At 36.8% G+C, this 9,986-nt stretch overlaps 1 protein-coding gene across 2 annotated transcripts in view; it reads left to right on the top strand.

The window, feature by feature from the left end:
- Positions 1–230: 230 nt before the first annotated feature.
- Positions 231–9,986, top strand: part of LOC137284302 (diencephalon/mesencephalon homeobox protein 1-A-like) — a 32,277-nt gene continuing 22,521 nt past the window's right edge. The window contains exon 1 of one of the 2 annotated variants that reach the window (XM_067816062.1): positions 231–394. The gene's annotated coding sequence lies outside the window, so the exon portion shown is untranslated. The remainder of the gene's footprint in view (positions 395–9,986) is intronic. The other variant, XM_067816063.1, reaches the window with a different exon arrangement.

Raw genomic sequence — 9,986 nt, 5'->3', positions numbered from 1 at the left:
ACATTTAAACTAATATAGCGGTTTGGACAGAAAGGCACTTGACCACGATTACTGGACGGGGTTAGATGGACAAGCCTTGTCTTTAATTGAATTAGTTTGTTCCGACGAATCTTCGAACACACAGTCTCCAACCAGACAAAATCGCAGTGAAAAGTTTCAAGTTATAGTTGCCCTCGTCTTCTGATTATGCCTGGGTCTGCGCATGCGCAGCGTTGTTGAAAACTTGAAGCGTGCGCTTCAGGTTTTCGTGAAGTGACACCTCGCTTAACACTCCCTCTAACCTGAAGAGGTAGTATCGAGTTGAAAGAGATTAAAGAAGTTACAAATCGGTCTGCTACAATCCACGGAAGAATCCTTTTGAAACGAGATCAGCTGTCACCCCTAAATACCACAGGTATGTTGTTAATTTTCTCACTATTATCCTTTTATCAAAGCAGATAGGAAATAAAGCCCTATATGAGAAGCCGCCTATAGCATTAACGGTGGCATTTGGATTAATAGCTTTAATCTCAAACTGAGTGTGCTCTGAAATCATGTCATATACAAGGGTCGGGATAACAAGTAATATAACTGATTTTCGTCAAGATATTGGACTATACACATCACTGTTATACATTCATTGCTATGGTTGTTAAAATTATATAATGCACTTTTAATGCATATGCTTGCCTTATGTTTTGTATACTTTTGATGTTCATGTGTCTATTAATGTCTTCTGTGTAACATATTATCCTTCTATGAAATATCAGGAGATCTCTATGCATGGTTATGCATTGTAGTGAGACATGATACACTCCAAGATACACTCAAAACAAAACATTGCAACATTCCACTAGTTCGTTTCAAGAAAGTGGGTGTTGTCAAGGAGTAGGTACACTGGAAAGAAATTATGATGCTTTCTTCCATTTGAGTTCAGTAAGAAAGAAAACATGGTTCATTTAGTTTTGATCCACTGTGTGAACAAAACTCACTACAAAGTCCTTTTTAGAACTAAAAAGATTTGTGCATTTGTGCAAATGTTTGAAGTGTTTATATTCTTCTTGCCTGTTGGTCCGTTTATATTCAGTCACACACGCTGTTGTAAAAGTACACATCGTAGCTGAATAAAATCGTATGTACGTCTTCCAGAAGAGATGATGAATTTAAGCTCTGATAAGAAGTTTATAAGGAACATTTGTCCTTTCACGTTGTCACAAAGCAGTACAATGTATTCAACATGACACTTCAGCGTTCATAGGTCCAGCACATGCCCATATTTTCTAGCTCATTTGTAGCAGGTCTGTTTGACCTGTTTTACATGCATTGTCAACACATTTATAATTTTATTTTATTAAAATGGCTCTTTGATGTTCTCATATCTGTAAATGTAAACACCTTTTCTTGTGTCCATGACAAAATATCAGTGGTCTTCATATCCAGTTGTCATACTCCTTGAAATGTACATATAGGTTTATTAATGGAATCAACTCAGTGTTCCTAATCATACAAACATGTATTGTATTTTCAATGCATTCACCTTAATATCCACTGATCGTGTTAAAAGGGTACACGCGCCCCGCCCCATAGATACACACACACAAACACAAACACACACACACATAAACACAACACACATACATGTACAAGTGTGTAGATGTGTGCACGTGTGTGCGTGTGCGTGTGCGTGTGCGTGTGCGTGTGCGTGTGTGTTAACTCCACATCCAAGGTAAAACCCGCAGTTATGATATGTACGTGTAGTGTCTATGTGATTATGCAAAAGCTGAGGTACAAAAGAGTTTGTTGGTATAACAAATAAATCCAATATTGACTGTTCACAAATTTAGACGACGATATTTAAAAGAACGGCAGTTCCAATTATCAAAAGTAGAAAAAGGATTTGCACTTTATAGTAAGATATTTGATGCACAACACATTCATGTTTTCTTGTGCACATAACTGCGTTAACAAACGTAAGTTATGTAAAATGTAAATAAGTTGACAACGTATGGCATGTTTATACTCTGCTTGACGTGAGTGTTTGTGTCATGAACCAAGACTACAAATATTAATCTAATTAACAAACAATAACCCTTGACTTTCACAAACATCATAAGGTACACGTGGTTCATAAGCATGGTTTTGCAAAATGTCTACTTCGGAAAGAAATGTAAGTTAAAAACACCTAGTCAAACTTCTAATGAAGGACTCAACGAAAGAGCATACAGACTATAGCTAGTGAACAATACGATTCAATGATGGATACGATCAACATTGAAGTTATAGGGAGACTGTTATTTATATGTACATGCATGCATTCAGAAATACATACAAACACACACACACACACACACACACACATATATATATATATATATATATATATATATATATATATATATATATATATATATATATATATATATATATATATATATATATATATATATATATATATATTATATATACATGTCATATAATCAATTATTTATAAATATGTATCAGATTTTAGAATGAGATGTATGCACGCACTCAATAGAGCAATATTAACGAAATCGAGTCAACAAATCGAATGGCGAGCAGTACCCGCGTTTCTGAAGTCGTAAAATTGTTGGAGAAATGCTATAATCTGCAAAAATTCTCAAAAAAGTGAAATGTTGCATTTCGATAAATACTTTTTCATGCGTAAACAATACTTACATTTCGATTCCCTCGTTGTGAAACCGGTATTTTTATTGTATATATGTTTAAATAGAAGCGACAAAGACCAGTTTTCGTTATTGTCTCAGTTCTAACGATAATATTCGCAACGGCACTGATAATACTGTAAGAGCTTTTAATACAGTTCGCTTAGAACTGTCATAATTACCCAAATTCGTTTCGGTCAGTCGTCTTGGATTGTCAATCAAAAGTGACATCGTGGAGGACAACAGAGCAAATGTGAGTATATTTTATCCTAGCTTTAATCTGAAACTGAGTGTGCTCTGAAATCATGTCATATACGGGGGTCGGGATAACAAGTAATATAACTGATTTTCATCAAGGTATTGGACTATACACATCACTTATACATTCATTGCTATGGTTGTTAAAATAATAATAAAAAAAAAAACTCTCACTAAAAGCGAGAACGACTTTCGAGGTTACCAATTTTAAAATAAGGTGTTCAAATCATAGTTTCGTAGTTTTAATTATTGATACTATTATAATAGTTTTGACATAGAAGAAAATGTAACCATAATTTTAAACTTAAATTTAAAAATGTGTCATTACTTTGACCTAAGTATCAATAACATGAAGCAAGAAATTTAACATATGAATTTTCCAGTATCCATTTCCAGTATCTACTTGTTTAAACGCATCATTAAAGTTGTATTTTTAAGTTATAAGTTGAAAATCTATTTTCAAAAGTGAAAGATATTTAGCACACAGAATTTCAACGTGCAGTGAACAGTTAGGTATTTATATCGTTTTTAATGATTCCATACCAAACCCTTCCTACTTGGATGAATTAATTATTAATTATGTTCATACATATAATAGACGTACAAAATAATACTTGTAAACTGTAAATATATTGTGTTTTGTGTTGACTATTTCGCTTAGCGTTATGACTGGGTGGTACAGGTCAGGTTATCATTAGCAATTGGCATTGTCATTGATGGTCCAAACGAAATTGACGTTGGTGGTCCAAATGGCAATCCCATTGTTGGTCCAAATGAAACTGACGCTGGTGGTACAAATACAATTGCCATTATTGGAACAAATGAAATCGTCATTAGTGGTACAAGTGATAGAATGAAGTTACATGCTAAATGGGAATACGGGTCAACCCACGTAAGTATGTTCCACATCTGAATGACATGCACACGACGAGCGTCCATGATAATACAGTACATGTACGTTGAAGATAAGCATGACAATCACTAATGGGTGTGAGTATGTCAATATATATACCCCCTCTCTGACAATGATACCAGCATGCTATATGTTTCATAATGCCATATATCCCTCTATAAACGTGTGTTTTATAACATCCAGTAAATTTAATCGTCCAGCAAAAGCAGTGTGTTTACGGGAATTATTATGTTTGCCGCCTTTGGCCAGTCGTACGCAATCTACGGGCCGAATACTGCAGTTTAGTCATTAAAACTAAAAAGTATGTAAATGTAAAGTGCTTTTTTAAGTATTTCCGAATGCTTTAATAGTTATGGTTATATATGGGATATTTTATCCAACTGATATATTATAGAAGATGTTGAATTCCCCCAATATACAATGTATTTGAAAAACGAAATTAAGCTTTTCACTCTGAATGGTATATGCACTGAAACAAAAACTGAAAACAAAGTCTACACTTAAAGACTGGTCATGAGCGAAAGCTTAAATACGGTAAGTTTTACGAATATGCCCACCCAAGAAAAAACCGTATATCCTAATTACCCTACCATGCCCGCATCGAATACAATACTGTCGACTAACCATGCCCTTTTTCATTTTATGCCACCATCAAACTTATATGTTTACCTTATTCTGCCCATCAATTTAACAAAGCCTTGTGACATTATTTAAAACTTTAAAATTAACCGCTACTTGCTGAATCCGAAATTGCATAAAGTAATCAAAGTCCTGTATGTTTATATATTCACTAACTTAATATGGCAATATCGCAACAATACATTTGATCTGTTGTTTTACTTGTCCAAATTTGATTTTTTATCTATAATGTAAAACGAGCTTGAATTGGTGAATTTTTTATCATTGGATATCATCTTTTGTTATGATAATTGAATACCAGCACCTATCATATAATCTTAGGGATTTGGATATCAATGGTCACGTGTAGACATGTCGCCATCTATCGGCGCTGATCAGACGTCTGATTATCTACTCTTGGAATGGACCCGGATCATCGTCATATAAGCGGCCATTATTATGGTATATAAGGTTACGCATTAATTAAAACTCTCCAACTTAAAACTAATCTCCGGATCAGAAAGGATGCGCGAAGCCTAATCGGGACCTCTCATGTAGAAATAACATGAAATATTCATGAGCAGAAAGAGCTTTCATGGGATAATTTTCAAATTTATTGAATAATCCTATCTTCAATTACTCTGGCACATAATGTTTTTTATCCAACCCAAAGCCTCTTTGGAAAGATTAGAATATCCCGTATTTACTCGTGTGTTAAGTTAATGGTATAGGAATGTTTATTTAAAGGGATTTTATTCTCAAGTAAAAAGTATTCCTGTGTATTTAAATATTTTGTTTAAGACATCAAAAGACTATGGGAATAGATCGGGAATTATTAGGGCATTCGTAAACAATCATCTTATTTAGATCAAGAACTTGAACCTGAACATATTTTACTTAGGGTCCATTACCAATGAATACATCAAACAGAGTTTACTTGTCATGAATTGAGGAGGTAGAATTCGGGAGCGTTTCACTGATTTGTTTTACCTTTTCAGTTTCATATTGCGTTTGTTTGTTTGTGAAAAAAGTCGACTTGTGTGGCAGGAGATTCTTATCGAAGATATCAGTACTTATCAGTGATGTCAAGACACTTCAAAATGTAGTGAAATTCTGTTGGCGGGACAGTGGCGAGTGAAATGCCTTCTGTTGAATGCTATTGACAGGTTAACGAGTTCTGGAAACTTTGACCTGTGGCGTTAACTGTATGTTCCGAAAGCCTTTGTCCAGATTAGTACAGTTTGGATTAAAGGGGTCTGTCTCTGTGTATGATAAACAGCACACATTGTTAGTACAAACGGAATGGGAGTATTATCTTTCTGGTTCATCTCCTAAAGTTGTTTTTTCTCCAGTGGGAACTACCGAAATACAGCCCATCTGGTCTCCGTTAATACATTGTCGCTCAAATATTAACATTTTTACCATGCAATATCTTATTATGATCGCAATGATCGCCAAACACGTAAACTAGGTATAATCACGTTTCCATTTATTGCGAGACATGACATTAATTGATACGTAGAGCGCTGCTTGCCAATCCTTTTCAAGGCCACATAACACCCAATATTGCGATTCATAAAATAATATTTTCATCTTATAATTATCCCAAATACCAATTTTTCAACAGGTCAGAATATTTGACAGTGATATGCTAGATTCATCGTCTTCTTTATTTAAATATTGATTTGTACAAACTCCGCCAAATTGTGAGAAACATGAGAAATATGACGTTTATATTGATTTCCCTCGTTGTCTCATTTCCCTGTATTATTCTCGAGCTAATATTATGAATACCGCATACAGCAAGAGCCTACCAACCACGGAATGATATCATCGCCAATGTCAACTGGTATTGGGGACGGGGGCCACTTAGAACCCAATGCTAAGACAAGTGTTTTCCTTTCATTGTCGACAAGTGGTCTGGCGGTCTCTTAGCGTTTAGCTGACGGTAAAACCACTAATATGGCGTCAAATTGCCCCAAACCGTCACTGCATGGATACCCTGCTTTGTTTTACGAGAGCGTACACAAAATCCCTCAGACGGATTCTAGTGATGTGTAAACAGGATTAGGCATATTAGGGCGAGGCACTCGCTGTTTGGGTCCAATGTCAAAATCTCTTGAATATATAGTGCCACACTGGGCGATCTTCGAACACAAGGTGCCTTTGTACACCTGCAGTTGAAAATTTGAATATACAATCAAACACCGTTGTGTCGAAATTGAAGGCACTTACGAAAATACTTCGAGTTATCCGAAGTTCGACACAATGATATCGAAATATTGGATACGGAAGGGTCAAGCTTTTACTTCGAGAAAACCGTTAGTTCGACATATCAAACTTCGACACAGCGATGTTTAAATATTACTGTACGGGAAAGGATATACAGTGTCATGTGAGTATTACTGGAAGGGGTAACAGTGTTCTATGGGTAAGTAAACCTATGAAGGTCGTCACGTTGTGTTGCAAACACGATTAAAGACAAATGAATAGTTTCGGGTGAATCGTTATTTACATTTGTTGTAATATCAATAGTCCTATGTATTCCAGATTCGCTACTAATCACAGGAAGGCACGATCAAAACTGACCTGTTCGAGACTGGGTGCGTTTTCTGTCTGTCATTGAAACTGATCGTTCTTTCTCTGTTTTCCCATGATGTGAAGTTTCTGTACATTGGTACCTAGGCGGTGAATACCAACACCCTATCCCTACCCCTTTCTATTTAAGTGCACACTGCATCACTGCTTCACCCACCAGCTGTGTCTCTCTCTCGCCCACCAGATGTGTCAGTCAGCCACTCACCCACCTACTGTGTTACTCGATTTCACTCTGCATCACTCACTCACCCACCCATTGCTTCACTTATTTACACACTTCATCACTCACCCACCCACTGTGTCATTCACTCACCCGCCCACTGTATCACCCACTCACTCACTCACTCACCCACTGTGTCACGCACGCACCCACTGTTTCACTTACACAATGCATCACTCACTCACTCACTCACTCACTCACCCATCCACTGTGTCATGCACTCACCCGCCCACTGTGTCACTCACTCACTCACTCACCCGCTGTGTCACGCACACACCCACTGTTTCACTTACGCAATGCATCGCTCACTCACCCACCCACTGTGTCACTCACTCACCCACCCACTGCGTCACTCATTCACCCACCAACTGACACTTACACACTGTAGGACTCACCTACATACCGTGTCACTCACTCAGTTATCTTCTGTGATATATACTTACACACTTCCTCAATGAACTCACCCACCCACAGTGTCACTCATTCACCCACTCACTGTGTCACTCACTCACCCATCCAGTTACGTTCGGCTATATATATTGATGATGAAATTCATTCATAATGCGTGCTTGCACTATCTACCTAATAAAGACAATGCTTCAAAATATACCCTGAATCAAAGTCCCTAGGGACTTGAGATTGATAATACGATATGCCGTTGGAGCTGAATACTGCTAATATTCGAATATTAGCATAATAAGAAAAATAAATTTATAATATAAAAACATCCAAAAACAAATAAAGCCCACTGTCATCTATGCATTAACATCAAGTGTCTGATATTACGTGTTGCACTGTCCGGTTCAGTGACATGCATTTATCCACTCAGCAGCCGGGTACACCATTCAGACAAGGTGTTGTTTCACCCACTGGTCCAGCAACTGACGCTAGGTATAGCGTTTTCGATGACAAAAAAGTTCACCTTAAACCGATATCTCTATAGAATGTGGGATATTTTATTTAAGTGTTCAGATAACTCACAGGTACAAATTCAAAGATTCAAATATATCAGCAGGACCTGTTATTGATTAAAGCATATGATTGTGCAATATAAAAATGTCGTTCGTAACATCAATAAAAAAATAATATATATCCTTTAACATTTGGTCTCCTGGTCGATTTTTACTGGGCCTTAATAATATTATTATTTGAGAAGACATGGAAACAGTTGGCGAAATATATCATGTAAAACGGCGTATCGATTTTTACCGAGAATACCCAGTACCGAACAGTCACCAAAACAGAATAGATTAAGTTGATTGCACATTTTTTGTAAATTCGTATATTCAGCAATGACACCGGATGTTGTGAAATGGGTAAGCACAGCCTGGAAGACCAGTCACTCACACGTGGTCCATGATAAACTACAACCGGCACCACACAGAGCCACACTATAAGTATATTCATTACCATCTTTCAGACATGCACTTTATACAATAAAACTGCTGCTCTGTTGCATGAACTATTTTCGAGCGTTTTATTAGCAGATGAAATTAGCATATAAATCCGCTATATACGACAGAAAAAAATGTAAATTACATTTTTACAGAATCCTATGCTACTACAATGAAAGCGGCATGACAGTAATGTACGTACATAAACATCTGGAAATTTATGACTGTTGCCAGAACAAAGCGTGTTCCTAAATCTAACCTTGTGACAAGTTTTATCATTTATATTTTGAGGGCTAGATTTTACCCTCTTCTACTTTCCTAATGTAGCAATGTTCAGCAATTATATTCAGAATAGATCGTTAAGGATCTACACAGGGAAAATGTTACGTGTAGCTTTTTCCGAACCTTTCCCGTTGAATAAGTTTTCAGTCGTGATGGGCATATTTCTGAAAACGCTTGTGGGGTGACGTTTGTTTGATGTGCTACATCCGGTCTGGTGTAATCCTCGCACTGTACTGTTGCTTAAAATGCATGTCGCATATGCATGCAGCAATTAAAGGATTAGTCTGTCTTAACTTTAATGCATAGCTATCATATAAGCTTAAGATAACGGATTATATTTATTCGCGGTGCGCTGATTCCACTCATAAAATTGCTGTTGTCTTCCCTCGCCATATGCGCCTAAAACATTCAGTGTGGTCCTTCACACTAAGAGAGTGGGTGTGAATCTATGAGTGGAGACAAATAAAAATAACTACACTAATTTGTACTTTTCTGAAATGTGTAACCCCAAATAGTCTGTATGTTACATATGAGTACTTTCTAAACGGTAAAGCCTCAGCCTCAGCCTCAGCCTCCCCTGGTCTGTGGAGAGGCTCTAACATAAACAATACGAGTTGCAGAACATACGGACAAGTAACGAAGGATACAGGCATATGGTCGTAAGTACACACCAGCATAGAAATTACCCATGACTTTTGCAGAATGCAGACAGGGTGTACACCATAGAGGTCTCATTACGGACGGTCTATGCAGTATACCCACATTTGGTGTGTAGATTATGTAATAGTACACAATAGAGACAGCCTATGCACAATACCCACTTGTAATGCATAGATTATCTAATACAGATACGTAATACAGAATACAGATGGTCTGTGCACAATGTCCACATGAAATGGTTAGAGTAAAATATTACAATACATATTCATAGTGCTCAATACAGACAGTGCACAAGAAAAACGTGTCATACGTACAATATGTATGATACAGACTCGTAGCATAGACTACAGTAGCATATTGCACAACAGAAACACACATTA

Source organism: Haliotis asinina, chromosome 5 (assembly GCF_037392515.1).
Source record: "Haliotis asinina isolate JCU_RB_2024 chromosome 5, JCU_Hal_asi_v2, whole genome shotgun sequence".
NCBI classification, from domain to species: domain Eukaryota; kingdom Metazoa; phylum Mollusca; class Gastropoda; order Lepetellida; family Haliotidae; genus Haliotis; species Haliotis asinina.
Note: the sequence above shows the minus strand (reverse complement) of the source record. Positions and strands in the feature narration are given on the sequence as shown.